Source organism: Peromyscus leucopus, chromosome 7 (assembly GCF_004664715.2).
Source record: "Peromyscus leucopus breed LL Stock chromosome 7, UCI_PerLeu_2.1, whole genome shotgun sequence".
Classification (NCBI taxonomy): Eukaryota; Metazoa; Chordata; class Mammalia; order Rodentia; family Cricetidae; genus Peromyscus; species Peromyscus leucopus.
Window position 1 is genome coordinate 6,949,530 of NC_051069.1, and position 15,472 is coordinate 6,965,001.

The 15,472-nt window shown below is 41.7% G+C and overlaps 1 protein-coding gene and 1 non-coding gene across 2 annotated transcripts in view; one reads left to right on the forward strand and one right to left on the reverse strand.

Annotated features, from left to right (window-relative positions):
• Nucleotides 1-15,472, forward strand: part of Znf609 (zinc finger protein 609) — a 152,966-nt gene that overhangs the window by 46,797 nt on the left and 90,697 nt on the right.
• On the reverse strand, nucleotides 5,981-6,085 carry LOC114692080. The gene has a single exon (XR_003734335.1). It is a non-coding gene; the product is annotated as a U6 spliceosomal RNA (small nuclear RNA).

Genomic DNA, 15,472 nt, shown 5'->3' on the forward strand with positions numbered 1-15,472 from the left:
GAGTCGTCTGAGGCAGGAGGATCACTTGAGCTCCAGGAGTAGTTGTAGACCAAATTGGGCAACATAGCAAGACCTTTTATCAACAAACAAACAAACAAACAAACAGACAGAAGACCTGTTTTTAATGTATTATTCCTAGCTGTGAGCTACAGAGATAGAAGTTTGTTATCAAATTAAGAAGAAAGGTTATCCCTAGCGCCCTTGAAAATTTATTGCTTGAAATACATAGCAGGTATCATTTTATGATAGCTAGTATAATACTGTAACACCTACTAATTTCCAAGACTTGAGAGAGAGATCCAGAAGATTTAGAGCTATTGAGGTTTAGGTTGATATTTGGTTGATTAGTTCACTTAACAGTGTTTTGGACTCTTTGGTAAAGGTCATTTGGAAGAATCACATCTCTTGCTTAGCCATTTCCTTTAGAACCAGTTTTTTTGTATTTAAGTAACTCCTGAACTTTCTTCCTTCTGTTTGAAATGAACATAGCACAAGCCTTTAAAAAAATATTGTGTGTGTGTGTGTTGGTGTGCATGCCACAGTGCACAGTGAAAGTGAGAGGGCAACTTCCCTTCCACCTTCATACTGGTTCCAGGGGTCAGATTCAGGTCACAGGCTTGGACACCCAGTGCCTTTAGCGCTGAGCTTTCTCACTGGCCTTTTGAGGGATTAGCACAAGTAGCCTAAATAGTAGAGAAGAATGATTATCAGGATACTTCTTTTTGTCAACTTTTCTCTAGCTTCAGGGGGGAAAAAGTCAGGTCTTAAGCAGGTCATTCTTCAGTTTGAAGTGTTCGTTGTCTACTAGGAGAGTACAATTAAACTGTGTCCCTGGGAAAACACTAATTGCTTTTAAACTTAAGACAATTGAGTTTTGGCCCTCGTGACAAATACTGGATTATGCTTTGATGAATTTTCCTCTCCCGGTTCTATTTTTGTTTGGTAATAGACTCTTTAAACAAGGTTTTCATAAACTGGTACCCAGTGCGCTCAGCTCAGAGTTGGTGTTTCTGGATGGTTTGTTCATTATTCGGGGACTTAGAAGTGCTCTGAATTAGAAGTACTCTGAATTAAATGTCAGTGAAAGCAACAGAAGGCTATAGAAAGGAGACACATGGCACAGGTTTACATTGCACCAGCCAAAGTAACGTGGCTTGGATAGATTATTGTTCAGGCTACAGAGGTCTCTTAGTGCTTAGATTTCTCAACTTAGGCCACATATTAGAATCACTTCTGGAGTCTTTTAAGTTTGTGGGGCTTTTAATGTTCCTCTCTGTTAAAACCCATTATTCTTTGGAAGCATTCTACATAGGTTCTTTACCATATTGTATAATTGAGATTGTAATTTAATTACAACACTTCTCCCTTCCCTTTCTTCCCTTTAAACCCTCCCGTACAGCCCTCCCTGCTCTCCTTCAAAATCATGGCCTTTTTTTTTTTTTTTTAGTAAAATTTTTTTAAACATTTATTTATGTATACAACATTCTGTCTCTATGTATGCCTGCTCACCAGAAGAGGGCACCAGATCTCATTACAGATGGCAGTGAGCCACCATGTGATTGCTGGGAATTGAACTCAGGTCCTCTGGAAGAACAGCCAGTGCTCTTAACCTCTGAGCCATCTCTCCAGATCTTTTAAATCAATTTTTATTGCATGCATATATGTATTTTTACATACATACATAGTCCTAAATATACCAGTTGAGTCCATATAATGTAGTTTTCAGGGCTGTCCATTTGGTACTGAACAACCAATTGATGTGCCTTTCCTGAGGGAGGACCACCTCACCCACTCCCAGCTTTACTCAGTTGCCTGTAGTCCTTTGTGTAGGGTTAAGTCCTTATGGGCTTTTCCCTGTCCAGTTTGACGTGTTTGTTGGTGTCCTCCTTATTCAGCTCACTTTTGGGCAGTCATATTTGTGAGACTTTGTGGGTATTGCTTCTGAAGTCATAAAAGACACAGTCTCACAGCAAAGTCCCTGACCCTTGACCTTCTGGCTTTTATAGTCCCCAGGGAGCTCTTTTTTTTTTTCTTTTTCTTTTTTGGTTTTTCAAGACAGGGTTTCTCTGTGTAGTCCTGGCTGTCCTGAAACTCGCTCTGTAGACCAGGCTGGCCTCGAACTCACTGAGATCTGCCTGGCTCTGCCTTCCCAGTGCTGGGATTAAAGGCGTGCGCCACTATTGCTCCCCAGTGAACTCTTAAAGTTGCCTTTGCCATTTCCAGACAGGGCTACCTACCCACCATAGTTCAGATGCCGTTTGCTGTTCAGGGTGTCTTATATCATGTTCCATATTCTCCTCCAGCTGTCCTGTTTCAGCACTTGATCTGCATATAGTACAGGGCCAGTTGTTTAGGAATACAGTTAGTTATAATGAGCCCAGGTTTGCAGTTTCATCATTATTAGGAGGAATACTGAATTAAGGCTAGTGTCCATATCAGCGTTACTGACTCAATTTTAAAATAGACAAATTTGCTTTATTGTTTGTCATGGCACTCTGTTCAATCCAGACTGGACTCAAACCTAATACTGGGTTTATAGGTATGCATCAACACAGCTAAAGAAAATCCTATGGCTACTTGCCACAGTCTGGCAATTTATGTATATTTGTTGTTGTTGTTGTTAAGTTGATTAAGAGAGAACAAGGCAGATTTGGATAATCAAAATTTATTGCTGATCCCAAAGCAGGAGATTGGGTTTTTTTTTTCCCCAATAAGTTTGTGATTATATTTTTGTGTTTATTATGGACAAAGATGTCTCCTGAAAGTTTGTGACATTCTAAAATAAAAGAAAGCTGCTATAAGTAAAGATTTTATTCCTGCCTGAGTCTACTTTTGGACATAATCAAACTAAGCATGCTGTTTTAGGAAGACAAGCCATTACCTCAAAGAAATAGCAGAAATCCCTAATCTCTTAGTTTTTTTGTTTTGTCTTTAGTAAACTTAATTTCTTTCAAGTCCAGAAGAGAATTAAATGCTGTGAGCTATAAACTATTTTCTACTAGTGTATTGTTTGTTTGCTTGCTTTGGGGTTATTGTGTTTGTTGGTTTGTTTACACACGGGGTCTCCTGTAACCCAGGCTAGCCTTAGAGTCCCTATATAGGAAGATGACCTTGAACTCCAAATTCTTTTGCCTCTGCCTGGCTTCATTGCTGAGATTTTAAGTGTCTGTCTTAAGGAAGAATGATTAGAATTTAATAACAGAGATGAACAAATACCTAAATATACTGTGAAGTTGTTTTAAAATATTGTGGAATGATAGTTTCGGTGAAACTAACGTCCTTATGCAATGAAATTTAAAACATATCTTTTAGCACTCGTATATGTATTATTTTTACTCTTTGAATTTATATTAATTCTGTTCTCTTGATGAGTTTTTAACAAGATTTTTGTAGTATCTCAAGTGCATACATACCACTGAGTAGGAGGACAGAAAATTGGCAGTTGTGTGGTGGGGGAATCATCACACAAAGTGACTACACATTTGTATACACCACATTAGAGCAGATCAGTTCCACCCTCTGCAGATTCCCAAACATCTGGTGGAATGTCTGTTTTAGACAGAGCATGCCATAAGGCATTTCTCCTTTTGCTTATTCATATGTGCTTGGATTGAGAATGTTGGCATTTGAAATCAATCTCAGAAAGAGGCTGGCAATTTTTTTCCCCCTCTAGTATCTCTTGTCCTTTCCCACCTCTTAAAAATAACAGGTGGTAAAAGTTGTAGTGTAATATATTCAGTCTGGAATTGGCCTTCAAAGTTACTTAAGGTAATGACATGCTAAAGATTAGCACACTGATGCCATAAATACAATACACAACCAACTTTTTTTCCTCTAGCATTAAAAAAAAAACTATTATTTCTTCAGTTTCAGTCTCATGTAAAGCTGGCTTTGTGTTTGTGAACAGTATTGATGGACAGTATGCATTTATAAAGTCTAGGCTTTATCCTAAGCCAAGCAAAATACTTGTGTAATAGGTGCATAGGGAGTTGGGATGATAGTCAGTGTGGTATTGTGTTCCCCAAAATATTGTGCACCCTAACAAACTTATCTGGGGTCAGAGACAGAACAGCCACAATATTAAACACAGAAGTTAGGCAGTGGTAGCACACGCTTTTAATCCTAGCATTCCAGAGGCAGAAATCCATCTGTTCAAGGATATAGCCAAGCATGGTGACTCACGCCTTTAATCCCAGAAAGTGAGCCTTTAATCCCAGGGAGTAATGGTAGAAGGCAGAAAGGTATATAAGGTGTGAGGACCAGGAACTAGAAGCATTTGGCTGGTTAAGCTTTTAGGTTTTGAGCAGCACAGTTCAGCTGAGAGCCATTCGGATATGAGGACACAGAGGCTTCCAGTCTTAGGAAACAAGATCAGCTGAGAAGTTGGCCAGGTGAGGTTAACTGTGGCTTGTTCTGTCTCTCTGATCTTCCAGTGTTGACCCCAGTACCTGGCTTCAGGCTTGTTTTTATTAATAAAGACTCTTTAAGATTCATGCTACATCTCAGTAAAGTGCTTGCCAGGTAAGTAAGCATGGAGACCTTTGTTCCATTTCTAACGCACCTATGCAGAAAGCTGGGTGTGATTATCCTTATGCTGAAGAAGCCAGAGACAGATAGATCATTGAGGTTGGCTGGCCAGCTAGCCTAGTCAGCAACAAGCCCAGGCCATAATAAGAGCCCTATCTCAAAAACAACAACACAGGGACCTCAGGCCTCCACATAGACCCACAAATACATTCACACACAACAAACACAAGTTAAAAGAACAAAGAGGAACAGAAACTGGATTAGGTTAACAGTCAATTCAGATCTCCTGTCTATGGCTCTGTCCAGGGTGTATACCTAATGGCTAGACTATAAGGCCCAAACTGTACAAATTGCTTGTTCTCTCTCATTCTGGCTCTCTTTTTGGTATTTTTTGAGACAGCCTTGTAATTTAGGGTAGTCTCAAGCTTCCCACGTTTTGCTTTTGTGACAAGTCTCAATCATCTCAGGTTGGCCTTGAACATCCTCCTTTTTCTAGATTAATAAGTATGTACCACTACACCCAGTTTTCAAGATTACTATGTAGAATGGATGGTCTTGAACTCCTGACTGTCCTGCCTTCTGCTGGATACTGAGTACTAGACATACAGGCTTGTGTTTTCCTCTCTTCTTTTCCTTCCCCCTTTTTTCTTTCTCTCTTTCTCTCTTTCTCTCTTTCTTTCTTTGGGGGGAGCAACTACATGTAGTTCTTTTTATCATGTTAAATGGCACTTAGGAGATAGAGACAGGAGCATTATGGCACATTCCAGGCCAGTCTGATAACCTTGTAAATTCTAGACCAGACCAGAGAGTTAAGCTACTAGGGAGACCAGTCTCCCCCTTCCCCCCATTTTCTCTCTCTCTCAAAGAAATGAAAAATGTACGGTTAACTGGTTTAACCTACAAAAATATCTTGGGATCCACATGATCTCTTTAGCAGAAATTTAAAGTTCAGTCATAGAGTCTAGTGTGATATAGAATACTTAGTGACTTTAAAAGTATTTACTTAAATAATATCTCCTCATAATATCTACATTCCTTTTGTTTAGGTTTCCTTGGTCACTGCAGAAATCAAATCATTTCTATGATAATCTCAGATTTCACAGCTAAAACCATCCTGTAGACATGACCAGCAGACCTTTTCTGCTGCTCACGTTGATTCCTGAGTCTCCTTTCTTAAGTCACACCTTGGGTGGCTCCTTTAAGGTCCTCTTCAGCAGTCCTTTCTGACTTCAAATCTAAATCATGCTTTTATTTCTTTACTTTTATTTTCAGTTGTTGGTTCTTGTGTCCCTCCCTGTCCCCTACCTCTCTTCTTGAGACAGGATCTCACATATCTGATACTAACCTAAAATTCATATGTAGCTAAGGCTGACCTCGAACTCATGATCTTCCTGGGCCTTGTGCTTGCTAGGCAAATGCTTTACCACTGAGCTAAATCCACAACCTTAAAAAAAAATATATGGAACGCTTCACGAATTTGCGTGTCATCCTTGCGCAGGGGCCATGCTAATCTTCTCTGTATATGTGCTGCTGAAGCAAGCACATGGCTGTGTCTTATTACAAGACTTGGTGTTTGTTGTATATGTTTATCTCTGTACTAGTGGCAGCTTTGTTTGTTTGTTTGTTTTGTTTGTTTTGTTTTTGTTTTTCGAGACAGGGTTTCTCTGTGTAGCTTTGCGCCTTTCCTGAACTCACTCTGTAGTCCAGGCCGGCCTCGAACTCACAGAGATCCGCCTGCCTCTGCCTCCTGAGTGCTGGGATTAAAGGCGTGTGCCACCAACGCCCGGCTAGTAGCAGCTTTTGGACAAGGCATTGCCACTGTGATGTGGGGCTGGAGAGGTGGAAATTTTCCTGATGGAAGACCTAAGTAGAAATGACTCTCAGTGTGGCATAACGCCATTATTGCATGGGGAAAGAAGAGCAGACTTTGCATCTGCTAGGGAAGCAGTTTGGCTAGACCAGAGCACAGTTTCCAGAACTGCAAATTCCAAGTGTTGATTTGAAAAGCACCAGGTAGTTGCTTCTTGTCTTTTATAAAATGAAGCTGCTTTCCTTTCTGTGGAGGTGTGTGGGGAGGGTAATGCATATTTTACCCAGGGCCTTCACAGTATAGCTAAGACTCTGCTACTGAACTGTATCCCCAGACCTTGAAGGAGGTTGTTTTTGTTTTGTTTTTGTTTTTGTTTTCTCTTTCTTTCTCCCCATCCCACCCCCCAAAAAAATGAGCAAAGGGGGAGGATCCGGAGGAAGTGTGATACTAAACAGCTAGAGGGTAGCAAACAGTGGCAGTGACTAAAATATAGTACTAGAATAAAATGAAGTACCAATTGTCCCCAACAGTATTGCTATATAAGTACCTCAGACTCATGATTCTCCTTCCTCATCTTCCTGAGTGCTAGGATTACAGGTGTTTGTCACTATATACACCAGTACTGCCTCCCCCTCCTTTTTTTTTTTTTTTTTTAACAAGCTTACTGAATGTGACCTTCAACCAAGAGTCACAGATCAGTGTTTAGAACATTACCATCATAAAATATAAAGTCTGAATGGAGACTGAATGAAAAAAAGAAATAAAAAGTAAAGGAAGGGACATGACTGCTCCTCAGCATGGTGGAAGAGAAGGTTTATTCAGATAAAAGGGAGAGCAGAGATACCTGGGAGAGTCCAGAGTGGATATGACCAGGCTGAGCTGGGCCATGTGAGGAGAGGGGAAGGAAAAGGGAAGAGGGGGGAACCAGGTGCAGCAGCCAGGAGGCCAAAAAGACGGCTAACCAAAATGTCTGGATTATAGAGGGAAGATCCTCTGGGGGACAGGCAGCCTAGCTAGCCCCTGGGCTGAGGAGGTGAGGGTAGAGGGCAGGGTATACCAGCCATATCCATTAACAGGTAGGGATTGAGGGATGCTGGGAGAATCTGGAGGCCAGTTCTCCTTTGATATGTTAAATAGGCACCTCAGCTGGTTGGTGGGGGGTGTTGAAATTTAATAAGTTAAACAGAGATATGGCTTAGCAGTTAAGAGCTCTTGCTGCTCTTGAAGAGGACCCAGGTTCAATTCCCAGCACCCATATGGTGGCCCACAGCCATTGTAACTTCAGGGGATCAGATATTGTCTTCTGACAAATTAGGCACCAGGCACACATGGGTTTCGTACATAGATGCAAGCTAAATATTCAAATACATAAAATGAGATAAATTAAAAATAAAATGTAAAATTTGGGGTACAAAAAATCTTGGGGCTTGAGAGATGATGGCTTAGTGGTCAAGCACTTTCTACTCTTGGAGAAGACCAAGGTTTGGTTCATGGTACCTGCATCAAGGGCTCACAACCACCTGTAGCTACAATAAATGAGATACAATGCCCTTTTCTAGCCTCCACACAGGCATTGTACACACGTGGTACACACAGAGAGAAGCAGGCAACATGTATATACATAAATAAAAATAAATTATAAAATGTCTGTTTGTTTGTTTGTTTGTTTGTTTGTTTATTTATTCTGAGACAGGGTCTCTGTGTAAGCCTTGGCTCACCTGAAACTCATTCTGTAGACCAGGCTGGCCTGGAACTCACAGAGATCCACCTGCCTCTGCCTCCTGAGTACTGGGATTAAAGGCTTTGCCACCACGGCCCAATTCTAATGAATAAACATTCTGCCTGCCTTTTTCCCAGCACTTGGGAGGCAGAAGCAGGCGGATCTCTGTGAGTTTGGGGCCAGCCTGGTCTACAAAATGAGTTTCAGGACAGGCTCCAAAGCTACACGGAGAAACCCTGTCCCGAAAACAAAACAAACAAACAAACAAAAAAAACCCAAACAAACAAAAAATTAATTAGCCAGACATAGTGGTGCATACATTTAGTCCTGGCACTCAGGAGGTAAAGGCAGGTAGGTCTCTATGAATTTGAGGCCAGCCTGGTCTACATAGTGAGACCCTGTCTCACACACAAAATAATGATTGGTCTGAGTGTTTTGTCTGAATGTATGTATGTGTTACCTGTTTGCTAAAGCGTCCTCTTACTCGCAGTACTCTTTCTTGAGATAGACCGCTGTGGCCGCTTTATGAATGTGGATGATTTATGCAGTTTTTGCTGTAAATGTTCTGTTTCTATAGAAAGTAGAATTCTTTGAGTATAGAGCCAGGCAACCTGTAACTGTCGAAGTCTGTCTAGGTTTTCATTCTTCCTAAATGCCTAAAAATGTGACATTTGTGGTAGGATAGAAAGGCAGGGAGGAAAATTAAGTCTGAGAATTTCACCTTCAAAAACATTTTTGGCTTGGCGGTGGTGGTACATGCCTTTAATCCCAGCACAGTCAGATCTCTGAGAGTTTGAGGCCAGCTTGGTCCACAGAATGAGTTCCAGGACAGCCGGGGCCACACAGAGAAACTCTGTCTCAACAAACAAACAAACAATTTTTCTTCCAACTTCTTCACCTAGGGTATTGGAATTGAAGGTTTAGAGATAAACTCTGTAAGGTAAAGATGAGTTGTCCACAGCAGCAGCTTCCTTCCCAACTTCCCTGTTGTGTTACCACAGAGGAGAGAGTCACTGCTCTTAGTCACTCAGCCATCAATGACCCTTTCATCTGATGTCCACTAAAGTTACTTCTGAGAGGGCTTGTTTTCTTTATCATAAAATCCTTAAGTTTATCTTCAGTTTGTATGGCTGCTAAGCCCTATGGGAGAATGTAGTTTCTAAGAGAAGTTCTTGGATGGGGCCCAAGCTAAAAGTAATAGATGAAGTCACCTACCTCAGTGTCTTGAGAGGAATCCAAGAAAAGGTGCTGTTTTGAAGCTTGAATGATCCTATAAAGAGAGGGCAGGTCTTGAGCCAAGCAGCCTTTGAGGTGGTAACCAGCTCAGACAAGAGCTGGCTTGTGCCAGCGAAGTCTCTTACCCTGGCTGCAGCGGTGACTGAAGAGAGAAGTGTGTGGCAGGCGCTGGGAGTCAAAGGGTCGTTTGTGGCTTTGGCTGCTGTGTGACTGGAAATGGAGTAGAAAGAGTTTGGAGCTGGAAAACACCCCCACCCCCACCCCCCCCACTCCCACTACCCACCCCTGTTTACTCCCTGTTTTATAGCTTTTCTAGGACAGCCTTTTAGTATTCTGGTTGCCAAGACTGAAGCCAGGGGGTTTAATTAGGTAGAATTGAGACCCCTAGTCTTTTTGAAAATATCCTAAGCAAGAGTTCTATTTATTTGGAAGTATTTAAGTTTTCCTAAAATCCCATTTTTTTTTTTTTTTTTTTTTAATATTTATTTATTATGTTTACAGTGTTCTGCTTGCATGTATTCCTGTAAGCCAGAAGAGGGCACCAGATCTCATTACAGATGGTTGTGAGCCACTATGTGGTTGCTGGGAATTGAACTCAGGGCCTCTGGAAGAAGTCAGTGCTCTTAACCTCTGAGCCATCTCTCCAGCCCTAAAATCCCATTCTTGTCCGGTTGGGTTTTTTGGTTTTGTTTTTTTTTTTTAAGGATTTATTTATTTATTATGTTTGGTGTTCTGCTTGCATGAATGCCTGCAGGCCAGAAGAGGGCACCAGATCTCATGATAGATGGTTGTGAGCCACCATGTGGTTGCTGGAAATTGAACTCAGGACCTCTGTAAGAGCAGCCAGTGCTCTTAACCTCTGAGCCATCTCCAGTCCCCTCAGGTTGGTTTTTTAAAAGAGGATAGACAGTTATTGTGGCCAAGCCAAAGAGACTAGTAAGACCTCAAGTTGGGAGCAGCATAAGCTATCTGAGGGAAAAGGAAGCACAGCACTGATGTGGGAAGGAGATACCACTGTGCCTGTGGACCCAGTTTCCTCTATTTCGTTTGTTTGACTTTGCTATGCTGAGGATTGAACCCAGCCAGAGCCTTGCACAAGCTAGGCAAGTGCTCTTCTATCAGTAAGTCCTGCAACCAACAGCTGCCCTCACTGTTGCATCTTTTATAATTTAATTACATTACTGCATGTGTGTGCTGGGGAGCACCGCAGGCACTAGTGTTGAGGTTAAAAGCAGTCTCCTGGCTTGCTTCCACCGTGTGAGTCCAGGGGCAGAGCTCAGATCACGAGGTTTGATGATCTAGCCACCTCCTCCCCACTCCCCACCCCTGTTAGTCTTTATTGGTCCTGGCAGCCACCAGAGTTTGCTCCACAGGGTTGTGGGCTGGAGATCATTTCTTAATCCCTGTCTTGGAATACCAAGCTCCAGCTGTGCTATCTAGGCCCTGGGATAACTGTGAGGCATTTGGTCACTGTAGACAAAAGCCTGTTTTGTCAGAGAGAAGATTAGGGCAAAGTACAAGCATTGCTATCTCTGATGCCTTCAGGGCCAACGGTCTATTTGGCAAGAGGGGATGCCTTGACCTTGTGAGTTAACAGCAACTTGTTCTTTTGTTTCTTTGCTGTTTTCTACTAAAGGGTTCAGCATTCAGGCTTCAAAACTTACCATTAATGTTCTTAAACTTTTTGAGAAGGCTCAGCAAGTGAAGGTACTTGTTACCAGTCTTGATGATCTGTGTTCAATCCCTGGCACCCACATGGTGGAAAGTTTTCTCTACCCTACCCATGCATACTGTGGACAACATACACACACATAAAGTGTAATACAAAGTTTTAAATAGGGGCAGCTGTTGGTTGTAGGCGTAGCTCTGGAGAGCACTTGCCTATCATATGTACACATACATACACACAAAATAACTATAAAAAAGGATTGTAAAAGTACTGGCAATGTGCAGAAAATAAAAATCACATTTAATTGGGTCTAATTGTTTGTTTGTTTTGAGACAAGGTCTTAAAAGCTAAAACTGCTCTTAAACTCCATATATAGCCAAGGTTGGCACTGAACTTCTGATCCTCCTGTCTCTGCTTCCAGAATGCTGGGGTGAAGGGTGAATGCCTCCCTGGGTGCTGGCAGGCAGTATGCTGCTCTGTCACTGACCTACAACCTCAGACCTCTTCTTATGTTTTACTTTGGAACAGGAACCTACTAAGTGACCCATGCTAGCCTAGAACTCCCTCTAGGCAGGCCTTGAATTTGTAATCTAACTTGCCTCAACTGGGATTACAGGCTTCCCATACTAAGTCCAGCTGTGTTTTTAATCTTGGAAGGAATTCTATAATTTAGTAGAACTGGTGGAGACAATTGGTTCAGGACTGGTTTGGGCGTTATTTATACCTCATGAATCTCATTCTCTTTCTGTAATCATCTTTAACTTTTCGCATTAGAAAACTCAGCAAAGTCTCACTTGGCTAGACCTTATTACACTTGATGAGATCTCACCCTGAAGTCTGAAATTCATTTTCTTTATTTATGCTTTTATAATTTGTCTCACAGTTTTTACCTTTGTTGTTACTGTGTTCAGAAGTCTGGGTGTTTATTTTTTTAAACTGGTAGTGGTCAGTAAGTATAGGGGGTAAATAGTTCTTTTAAATGCTTGATGTTTACTTCTTAGAAGTAGGAGTCTGTGATATCTGATCACTTAGTAATTTGCTTTCATTAAGGAGCTAGTCAGGAAATAGTCTTGAGATCTCTTGTATAAAAAGAAAAGAGCTGCCAGTTGTTATGTAGTGAGGGCATGATAATGAGGGAGGCTGAGGCACGAGCAGCATATCTTAGGCTAGAATCCAGCTTGAGCTACATAGTGAAACTGTTTCAGAGGGGAGGGGTAAGGGGAGGGACACAGGGACAGGAAGGATTCATGTGATGGGTAGCAGATGCACTTTCCTATGGTATTATGACAAACTGCTCCATAGGAACCTCACAGTAACGTTTCACTTAAGGAGGCTCTACAGAAAGAAGTTCACTTGGTTTTTGTATTGCATTTTGTGTGACTTTATACGTTCAAGCTTCTGCTTATTAGAAGTTTACATTTATGCTTAACTTTTAATAGGTTTGTGGTAAGAAAACAAATTTTGGTTGAGTAGAGAATGTTTTAAATCTACTGGACTGTTTTATGTTAAAAGAGGACAAGAGGGCCTGGAGGGATGGCCCAGCAGTTACGAGCATTGGCTGCCCCCCCAGAGGGCCCAGGTTTAATTCCTAGCACCCTCATGGTGGCTCACAACCATCTATAACTCCAATTCCAGGGGGTTCTGACGCCCTCTTCTGACCTCCTTGAACACTAGGCTCACCCATAGTACACAGACATGTGTACACTCAAAACCTTCACACAGAAGAATAATATATTTAAGAGTGTTTGTTACCTAGGGTTTTCCTCCCTTGAGACCACTCCTGCTATCCAGAGTTCTATTTTACTTTTCCCTTTTAAATTTTTTTGCTTTTGTTTTCTGAGACAGGGTCTCACTTTGCAGCCTTGGCTGTTCTGGAATTCACTGTGTATACCAAGCTAGCCTCAAACTCCTGAGCAATAGGACTAAAACCATGCAGCATCATCCCCAACCATACTCCCTCCCCCCTTTTGAAACAGTGTCTCACTAGATAGCCCTGGCTAGCCTTGAACACCTCATGTAGATCAGGTTGGCCTCAAACCGAGATCCACTTGTCTGTGATTCCTGAGTACTGGAATTAAAGACATGTGCTGCCATACCTAGTTCACTTATTATTAATCATATGAAAGCCCTTGGTCTTGGTGTCAGGCTTAGAGGCAAGCTCCTTAACCTAGTGGGCCTCTTAGTTGGCACTTTAAGGGCAAGAGTCAGTCTAATCTGTGTGACTGGCAGTCTATTAAGTCATCAGTAAACAGCTGTTGAGTGTGAATTTATTTAGTGTGACTTGGAAATGGCTAGAAGGTATTTTTCAGAATAATATTCCCTGCTAACTTGACTGCAGTTCCTTTGGGATTTGAAGGTTTCACAGTTTCCCATTAAAGCACACACACTGGAGAGAGATAATACTTACAGCTATTATCAACAACCATCTTAGGGGAAGTAGCTGCTTTCTAATCTGAGAGAGACCTTGCAGGCTAAGATTTGGGTGTAAAAGAAAGGAACGGGGCACAGAGTATCATGGCAGCAAATGTTGCTGATCCCTTTTTGCCTCAGAATTACTGTGTTTGTTTTATTTTTTGAGACAGGGTTTCACCGTGTCCTGGGACTGGCCTTCTGTCCTGGCATCCCAGTGTTTTGATAAAAGGTGTGAGCCACCATACTCAGCTTTACTGATTGTTTTCTTAATTTGTAATGAATATCATTCCTCTGGGCACACCAGAGCTCTGTTTAGGCACATTGGTTCTGCGATGCAGCCTTAGGATTAGAGCACATGGAAGTGAGTCAGCTGCTGGGCGTGGCGGTGCGCACCTGGGATGCCAGCACTGAGGAGGCTGAGGCAGGATGATGACGTTTGAGACCAGCGTGGGCTATATAAATGAGTTCAGACTGTATCCCTGGGTTTTGTTTTTTGTTTTGTTTGGTTGTTGTTTTTATTAGTATGTTTTTGTTTTGCTTTTTTTGTTTTGTTTTTCAAGACAGAGTTTCTTTTTTGTACCCTTGGCTGTCCTGGAACTAACTCTGCAGACCAGGCTGGACTCGAACTCATGGAGCTCTGCTTGCCTCTGACCACTCCCCCCCCCCAAGCACTAGCATCAAAGGCATGCGCCACCACTGCCCAGCCTTTTTTTTTTTTTTTTTTTTTTTTTTTTTTCTTTTTCTTTTTCTAAAGTCACTTTGATTAATTGAATATCTGCATTGGTTAGGTTATTTAGCACTTTGTGATTATAATGGACATGACAGTAGTCTCACCATCCACAAATAGTTAATAGCTTTATATTGACTACTAAGAGAATATTCTGTACCTGATCTCTAAATTTGACTAGCTCTTTTGTCAGTGAATGTCATCTATTAGTTACCTAGAGGATTGTTGAGCACAAGGAAAGATAATAAATGAAAAACACTGAAATGACTAAATAGACACCGTGTAGATTATGCCAAGGTATGCTCATGGTGTTTTGGTTTGGTTTGAGTTTTGGTTTTGTTTATTTTTTTTCAAGACAGGGTTTCTTTGTAACACCTCTGGCTATCCTGGAACTCAAATCTGTAGACTAAGCTGGCCTCAAACTCACGGAGATCCACCTGCCTCTGCCTCCCGAGTACTGGGATTAAAGGTGTGAGCCTCCACCACCTAACTGTTTTTTGTTTGTTTGTTTGGTTTTGTTTTGTTTTTTGAGACACAGCTTCATGTATCCCAGGTTGGGCCCGAACTCACTGTATAACTGAGGAATGACCTTGAATTTGTGTGTGATCTTTTTGCTTTCACCTCCTCGCTGGGAATATAGCATGCACTAAGTTGTGTACCACAGTGCTGGTGTATGTGGTGCTGGGGCTCGAACCCAGGTCTTCTTGCATGATGGGTAAGCACTTTGTCAACTGAGATGTATCTCCAGCTGCCTCCCTCTCTCCCCTCCACCACCCTGGAGCTGAGAACCAAACCCAGGGCCTTGCACTTGCTAGGCAAGTGCTCTACCACTGAGCTAAATCCCCAGCCCCTCTTTTCTTTATTCTATTCCACTGTTTTTTCTCAAAGCACTAGCCTATCTGGTTTACTATTTGTGTGCTTGTGTTTATCATCTTGTTCTTCCTGCTAGAATAAAAGTTTTACCAGGGCTGCTGCTTTTGGTTTTTGATTTTGGTTTTATGCATGTCTGTTTCCAAAACACCAGTAATAGTACCTGGCCTAATAAATATTAATCAGGTTATAATTCACCAGTCCAGGGTTATTTGAAACTGGAAAATATTTTCTCTGTAGAAAATATTAAAAATGATCATGGTTTTTTTGTTTGTTTGTTTCCTTTTTTTGTTTGTTTGTTTGTTTGTTTTTTTTTTTTTCAAGACAGGGTTTCCCTGTGTGGTTTTGGTGCCTGTCCTGGATCTCGATCTGTAGACCAGGGTGGACTTGAACTCACAGAGATCCTTCTGGCTCTGCCTCTGGAGTACTGGGGTTAAAGGCGCCACCGCCCGGCCTGTTCATGTTTTAAATAACTTTTTAAGTTGTGTCACTGAAAGATAT